At 41.2% G+C, this 8669-nt stretch overlaps 1 non-coding gene across 1 annotated transcript; it reads right to left on the bottom strand.

Annotated features, from left to right (window-relative positions):
• Positions 1–6670: 6670 nt before the first annotated feature.
• Trnas-cga lies at positions 6671–6745 on the bottom strand. The gene has a single exon. It is a non-coding gene; the product is annotated as a tRNA-Ser (tRNA).
• Positions 6746–8669: the final 1924 nt, after the last annotated feature.

Raw genomic sequence — 8669 nt, forward strand, 5'->3', positions numbered from 1 at the left:
GGTGTGCGTCAACAAGATGTCTCTCTCTCTCTCTCTCTCTCTCTCTCTCTCTCTCTCTCTTTCTGTCTGTCTGTCTCTCTCCTGTCCCCTCCGTCTGAAACAGCTCTATCAGCCACGCCCAATCACTTACTTGTTTATTTTGGACACTTCTGCATCTACATGACCGCCGCTTTCCAAAAGTCTAACGTCGCACATAAATGAATCTCTGGAAACACTAATCAGCCCAACTCGCCAGTTATAAGGTGATCGTAAAGTTTTATTTATCACATGAAGGCCGCTCTTTAAATGTCACCTTTACGAGAACTGTGAGTGACTAACTATAGGAAAGCGTGGCCAGTCTTTGGAGGCTATAATTTATTTAACATACGACAATGCACATTATTTAATGCTTCTTACAAATGTTTAAACAAAGATATACGTAAAAAACACAGTAAAATATGCTATATAAGAAGTATAAAACATACAGATAATCGGAAAGACAGCTAAACACAAACATCATGTATGGTCAAGACAGTTAAATACAAACATCAATATTATATATGGTCAATACAGTTAAATACAAACATCAAGATTATGTATAACGACTTTTGCGGCGTCTGTTGGCACCAGAAAATCTCTGAACTTGCCACTGTATGCTCTTCTGACGCACTCTTGGACGATGTTTCTGTCTGTTGGCTCTCCATTCACCGTTGGGAGTGTGGTGTCACCGCCAGACACCACACATGCTAGGTGGTAGCCTTTAAATCGGCCGCGGTCCGGTAGTATACGTCGGACCCGCGTGTCGCCACTATCAGTGATTGCAGACCGAGCGCCGCCACACGGCAGGTCTAGAAAGACTTCCTAGCACTCGCCCCAGTTGTACAACCGACTTTGCTAGCGATGGTTCACTGACAAAATACGTTCTCATTTGCCGAGACGATAATTAGCATAGCCTTCAGCTACGTCAATTGCTACGACCTAGCAATGCACCATTATCAGTTGCTATTGATATTGTAAAGAATGTACAGACAAGAGCTACGTTCAACATTAATGGATTAGAGTTAAGTATTCCACCATTTGCGTCCGTTTTTCTAAGTTCTCATTTCCTTATCCTGTTCCAGACCTCACGCCAGCCTGCGTGAGCTTAAACGCGTGCCTTTCGGCTTCCTGTACCATTAGTGGGTTGGCTCTCATGCCAATCCACAACAGGGAGTTGGTGTTTTTCCCCATTTGTAAAGAGTATCTGCATATCTTCCTTGATTTGTGCGTATTCTGTTAAGGGATGACCATATTTTACGCGGTAGTTCATATCCGGACGGTCTCTCAGTGATTCAGAGGAGGACTTGACAATGCTCAGGGCACACCTCTCCCCATTGTTCCCTCCAGGTCTTTATTGCATCAAAGTTTATACTTTTAAATTCCTCGGCTGTTATCATTCTTGGATGTCTAGACCGAAATGTGTTTCTTTCCAGGCCATGAATGTCGCAGTGCATAGGGAGCTGGGCGTTGTCATTATCATCCTATATTCCCGGAAAAGAGCATTATTGCTACGTAGGTCCACAGGGGGTATGTGGCTCAGAATTGGCAGCCAATGCGTTGGGGTTGATCTCGTGGTTCCGCTGACAATTCGCATCGTGATATTCAGCTGCACGTCGATTTCTTTTGTGTGAACACTGTTCATCCAGACCGGAGCGCAGTACTCCGCGACCGAGTAGACCAGTCCGAGTGCCGACGGGTGTAGCGTGTCAGCCGAGGAGCCCCAACTACGGCCGCTCCGCTACTGGAGGATAATATTCCTCGTCTTTTGTTTGACTGCAGTATTTTTCAGATGTCGTTTATAAGTGAGCGCTCTGTAGAAAGGTACTTTGGATCTCATTTGATCGGCGTCAATTTCCGTCGAGACGAACGTCAAGTTGTTTACATGTCAATAATAAATTAGCAAGCAAACATTTATTTTCGGTTTTTGTAGATTTGGCTGTAAATTACATTTACTAAAGTATGTACTTAATGTCTCCAAATCAGATGTCAAGGTTGTTTCCATGACCTCAGAGTTCTTCTGTTGTGTTGCTATTACCCAGTCGTCTGCGTACCCAAACCTCCTGGAAGATGTGGATGGCATATCGGCAATATACAAGCTGAACAGTAGTGGAGCCAGTACGGAGCTCTGTGGTAGGCCGATGTTAAGGGTTCTTTGGACGCTTATCTGTTCTCCTGTTATTACTTGGAATGTCCTGGCAGCAAACATGGCATTTATAAGTCTTGTAGTTCTCAGGTAAGGGATTGTTTGCATGAATGTGTACAATAGGCCATGTCCCCAGACACCGTCGTAGGGAGCAGACAGATCTATGAAAACAGCTGATGTTTTTAATTTCCTTTGGTACCCATCCTCTTTGTACGTATTTAGTGTCATAACCTCGTCTGTACAGCTTCGCACAGTGTGGAAATCGGGCTTGCTCCACGGGGACTGACTCCAGAATTTTGGTGGCAATGCGGTTATACAGAAGTCTTTCCAGGAGTTTATAGACAGAGCTCAATAATGCGACTGGGCGGTAGGTCTTCGATTCGTTAATCGTCTTCACCGGCTTTAGGAGAGCAACGGTTCTTGATCGTTTCATTTGCTAAGGGACTACGAGGTGTGTTACAACATCAGTAAAGTATTCTACTAGCCACCTTTTCGCATATTTTCCACAGTTCTGAAGAAACTCCGGATGGACTCCATCAAATCCAGGTGCTTTTCCATATTTTACGTTCTTGAGAGCGATCGTAATATCTTCTGCCGAGAATGGACAGGGAGAATTCCGTCTGTTCATCGCAGAGAGGTTTTAATGTTGTGAACTCCTGATTTATCTCAGAGATTGGTACTATATGGGAGGCAATCGTGTTAGAATGTACCGGTGTTTCTTTGCGGACGCTCTTATTGCCGCCATTTAGTTTTCTTAAAAGGGACCATGTTTTTCTACTAGAAATACTTCGATTCTCTTCTATTCCGATTGCCCCATAGATCACTGCCATACAATGCTGTACTCCAGACGTACATTCACAAAAATCTAGCATATCCCCAATTTTCTTATATATTGTTCTGTATGTTATTCTTGTCAGGAATTTCAATGCATTAGCTGTTAAGTTGATTGTGCGATAATTCTCGCACTTGTCAGCTCTTTCAGTCTTCAGAACTGTGCGGATGATGTTTTTCCGAAAGTCAGATGGTATGTCGCTAGACTCTCATATTCTACACACCAACATGAATAGTCGTTTTGTTGCCACTTCCCCCAATGATTTTAGAAATTCTGATGCAATGTTATCTATCTCTTCTGTCTTATTTGACCTTAAGTCCCATAAAGTTCTCCTAAACTCTGATTCTAATACTGGATCCGCTCTCTCTTCTAAATCGACTCCTGTTTCTTCTTCTATCACACCTTACAAATATCTTCAACGTATTCTTTCCACCCATCTGATTTCTCCTCTGCATTTAACAGCAGAATTCCGGTTACATTCTCAACGTTACCACACTTGCTTTTAATGTCACAGAAGGTTGTTTTGATTTTCCTGTATGCTGAGTCTGTCCTTTCGACAATCATTTCTTTTCCGACGTCTTCACATTTTTCCTGCAGCTATTTCGTCTTAGCTTTGCTGCACTTCCTATTTATTTCATTACTCAGCGATTTGTATTTCTCTATTCCTGAGTTTTCCGGAACATTTTTGTACGTGGTACTTTCATCGATCGACTGAAATACTTCTACTGTTACCCACGGTTTATTCTCAGTTACCTTCCTTGTACCTATATTTTCCTTCCCTACTTCTGTGATGGCCCTTTTTAGAGATGTCTATTCCTCTAGAACTGTACTGCCTACTGAGTTATTCGCAATTGAATCATCTATAGCGTTAGAGAATTTAAAGTGTATCTCGTCATGTGATCTGAGTCTATACCTGCTCCTAGGTACGCCTTACAACCCAGTATCTGATTTTCTATTGTCTGTCTAACCATGATTTAATCTACTTGAAATGTTCCCCTACCACCGTGCCTTTTTCAAGTATACCTCCTTCTCTTGTGATTCTTGAACAGAGTATTCGCTTTTACTAGCTGAAATATATTACAGCACCCAATTAGTCTTTCTCGTCTCTCGTTCCTTGTCAGAAGCCCAAATTCTCCTGTAACCCTTTCTTCCACTCCTTCCCTTGCAGTTGCATTCTGCATTCCAGTCGCTCATGACTACTAGCTGTCCATCTCCATTTACGTGCTGTATTATCTTCATATACTTCCTCTATCTCTTCATCTTCAACCCTATCACTGAATTGTTCACGGTACAACTCTCTCCGTCGTACCTTCCTATTCATAACGAATCCTACTCCTGTTATACCATTTTCTGTTGATATTACCCTATACTCGTGTGACCAGGAATCCTTGTCTTCTTTCGATTTCACTTCACTGACCCCTGCTGTATCTAGATTGAGCCTTTGCATTCCCCCTTTTACGATTTTCTAGCTTCCCTACCACATTCAAGTTTCTGACAGTCCACGCCCCGTTTCGTAGAACGTTATCCTTTCGTTGATTATTCAGTTTTTTTCTCATTGTCATCTCTACGTTGGCAGTCCCCTCCCGAGAATCCAAATGGGGGACTATTCCGGAATCTTTTTCCAATGAAGAAGCCTTCATGTCACTTTTTTAATTACAGGCCACTTGTCCTGTGGATACACGCTGCGTGCCCTTACAGTAGAGTACTGATATTCAGAAAAGCTTTCACTAAAACATAACCGAAGAAGCTTCCTGCGTCAGACACTCTGACAACAGTGATTTATATTAAAACTATTCTGAACACTTCCCGGCAGACAGCGGCACTGTTTGGAGCAAAAACCACGCTAAGGCCACTCTCCTCGCCCTGGCTGCTTAACTCTACATTGAATGACGAATGTGATAAATGTGCGGCAGACTTAAGTGATTGAGTGTCCCATACAACACAAGACTGAGACATTCTGATTCTGGCTTTCTGCTGACGAGGTTCTGCGTGCCGTATTCGTTACCTTTATCTATTCTAGATCTACACGCATGTAGGGCTATCTTACTGGCGCTGTGTATTTTGTTGAGGTTATGCTTGATGGCCACATTTTTATGTAAAGTACACTAATTTTGGTGAGGCCATAGCAGTCCTCATGCAGCTTGCCGGACTGCTTTGTTTTTGACGCTTTCATCTCTGTAGATGTACCTCCAGTCCCGTCCAAAATTAGCTTCTGTCCAGGCAGAAATCTTCTCCCATGCACGTGGTACAGTATCGGTATTTCAACTGTCCATGTTTGAGATTAATCTACGACATTCATGATATCTTCACTCATTTAAAACTCCTCATATTATTATAGGTTGTAGGAAGTTTTCTTTTGCTCTGATTATCATGTATCGTGTACATCACATGGTCCGTTACAGTTCGAGAGACTGCTTGTTGACTTACATGCTAATAGTCAGAAATTTCGCTAGAGCATCTTCTATTTATTTTCACCTCCGTCCCGTATCCTAACTGATTTACGAGGTCTGTATCACTTTTGAGCTCGACACATGTCCTCTTATATTCATTCTTGAGACGGTAATCGATTTGAGAGCAAATAATTCAAATAATTTCGTCTTAAGTGAAACTGATCTGAATTCTATGCATACCTGTTCAGTACAGAGGCCCTTACCTATACATAATATTCTGAAAGCTAGAAATTTGCTTGCCCCACCCCACCCCCCTTCCGCCATTTTTGTTCCAGTTGACAAAAAGGCGGTGGTGAAAAACTTTAATCTCATTCCAACAACTTAAGCGATACTCAAACGCCTTAGAGATGGAACACAGCACCCACAATACCCATTTCCGTTAAAAGGTATCTTGTTCTTCCTTATCACTCTATAGTTGTCCCTCGTGACAGCAATTAAGGTCGTACGTGCAAGCAGGTCCAGCAATTGTTTAAAACACTTTTGACGCTTATTAAACAAATTTTCTTTCGAGGGATTAAAAGAACAAAAACCGAAAAATTCAGAAAATATCATTTATCTTACGATGCGCGCAGTTTCAATGTGAGAATCGTTTGATTTTCAATAATTATCTTACAACATTCACTTCTGTAGAGTCAAAGGATAATTTACTAGAATGAGCACTGAACGTTATTTATTCCCAAGAGAAGATTTAGTACCAGCTTGGTGTTTTTTACGGTCTCGAGAAACAAAAGGAAATTGTTACTCAGATTCGTCTTTCTTGAGCATAGTATTCTAGTCTTGAATAAGTTTAGGAACTTTTTCTGTAAAATCGAATAGCCATCACCTCAAGTATCTGAATTGCTCTTTTACGACTGGAGTAACCTTTCTACGTTGAACGATATTTGTGGGGAAAATCTGTGTCCGTTATTTCTTAACAGGTGTAACAAATGATTAAAAGTCAATATTCTTAAATGAAGAAAGACACTTTTATGTATAATTTGCCTTTCTACTTGATTTTCTTCTTCTTCTTTTTCTTCGGGTATTTCTAATTCCAAAATAACTTCGTTGGAACATTGTCATGAAACAAGGCTAAAACCAAATTTTTGAGGCTAAGTACCAGAGGTGATTTGAAAACTCTCTTGCGGCAGCTTTATTGATTATTGGATCTAAATCCTTTTGCCAGAATGAGATTTTCACTCTGCAGTGGAGTGTGCACTGATACGAAACTTCCTGACGGATTAAAACTGTGTGCCGGACCGAGACTCGAACTCGGGACCTTTGCCTTTCGCGGGCAAGTGCTCTACCAACTGAGCTACCCGAGCACGACTTACGCCCCGTCCTCACAGCCTTACTTCTGCCAGTATTTCGTCTCCTACCTTCCGAACTTTACTGAAGCTCTCCTGCAAACTTAGCAGATCTAGCACTCCTGGAAGAAATGATTTTCCAGATAGCTCAGTCGTTAGAACACTTGCCGTGAAAGGCAAAGGTCTCCAGTTCGCGTCTCGGTGCGGCACACAGTTTTAATCTGACAAGAATTTTTAATATCCTGATAATTTATCAGTTGAATGAAGAGTAGGATATCATGGCAACGTGGCTTAACTGCTTCTGTTGTCATAAACGAGGCCCAAACATACAGGCGTGTAAGAAAAATACATACTCGTCTATTTGTTAATGAGTTGCCTCATTGTTTACCCCAGCTGTTCCCGGTTATAAGCTCTTGGTTGTTCCTGTGTAGAAAATTGATTTTCAAGAAATGCAAGAACAGTAGACCGTATATTATCAGTTATTTCACTGCTGCCGATTATGTAAGCATTCTTGTCGAGTTTCGACCAAGTTATTCTGAATTTCATGAAAAGTTTCGTGCTCAAACCAGCATCTGCCCCCATCAGGATTTGAAACAGGTACTCAACACCAATTTTAAAATGTGATGGCGGCAAGGGAGGTATAACAAGTCACAACTGAACAATGTACTCTACCTCATAGTATTGATGTTTTGCAGTTATTCAAAAATAAAGAAACTGGGTAACATAATTCACACAGCAAAAACTCGAAAATTAATGTTCGATGAAGGTCGTCTTGAGGTTGCCCGATTAGGCTAAAATTTTGCACATGTCCTTTTTCATGGGGACTGGAACAAAATAGGTTGGTTGGGGCTAAACTTTTAAGAAGATTAAAAATAAGGGCCACCAGTTGTAGAGGCAAGTCAGCGTTGACGGAAATTCCAGACTTCATGCTGCTCCACACTACGTGAGTGCCATTTTACAGTCACGTTCTTTTCGTGAATATACACCAAGCTTTCAATGTGAGGCTGTACATTGTCACGGCTCCTTATCTGTGTAAGGAAAGTCAAATTTACACTCATGAACAAATCCAAGAAAATACAAGGTGTAATCATGGTTATACATTCATTCATGTTTTCGTTTACGCTCTCTTTTCTTCTTCTTAACATAATGAAGGAATAAATAGTGGTCAAATAAAGTTAATAATAAATTATTCTTAGATGGAAATCTTGCGATTTGTGTAATACAGCCGACCGATCACTACAAGAGTTCACTCGATCTGGTTTCCACACCAACTGTGGGTGTCTTCGTAAGAATAACCAAAAACAAGTACCTATAAAGATTAAAGAACCATTAGCGTAGAGCTAAGCCAAGAATAGATGGTAATTATAGCGAACAAATTTATGAGATTACTATACTCAGATGCAGTGACAGACGAAAACAGATTTACGAGCAAATGCTTTCATCACTTCTTAAAATCATTTTTAAAACCATATAAAAGTTACAAATATTGGAACTGACACAACAGCGGCACTTGTCAGTACAGATTACCGCTATAAGACGTAGTACATGGTACGCCACTGAAAGAAGAAGCAGGTATTTGGGGGTGGCATCAGAAAAAGAGCCTGACACCCCGAAGTTGGCACACTGTGGACGCGGAACAAGTTGCGTAATTTACTAATCATCGAAAAACTCAGCTCCTTACATTAACAAAAATATTTTGAATAGCATATAAGTGATCATATTGCACATCCAGTATTACGCAAAATACAGGACAATGAAACAGCAAATATTCTGTACATCTTGGTTCAAATGGCTCTGAGCACTATAGGACTTAACATCTATGGTCATCAGTCCCCTAGAACTTAGAACTACTTAAACCTAACTAACTTAAGGACATCACACAACACCCAGTCATCACGAGGCAGAGAAAATCCCTGACCCCGCCGGGAATCGAACCCGGGAAC

The sequence above is a fragment of the Schistocerca piceifrons genome, chromosome 9, assembly GCF_021461385.2.
Source record: "Schistocerca piceifrons isolate TAMUIC-IGC-003096 chromosome 9, iqSchPice1.1, whole genome shotgun sequence".
NCBI classification, from domain to species: domain Eukaryota; kingdom Metazoa; phylum Arthropoda; class Insecta; order Orthoptera; family Acrididae; genus Schistocerca; species Schistocerca piceifrons.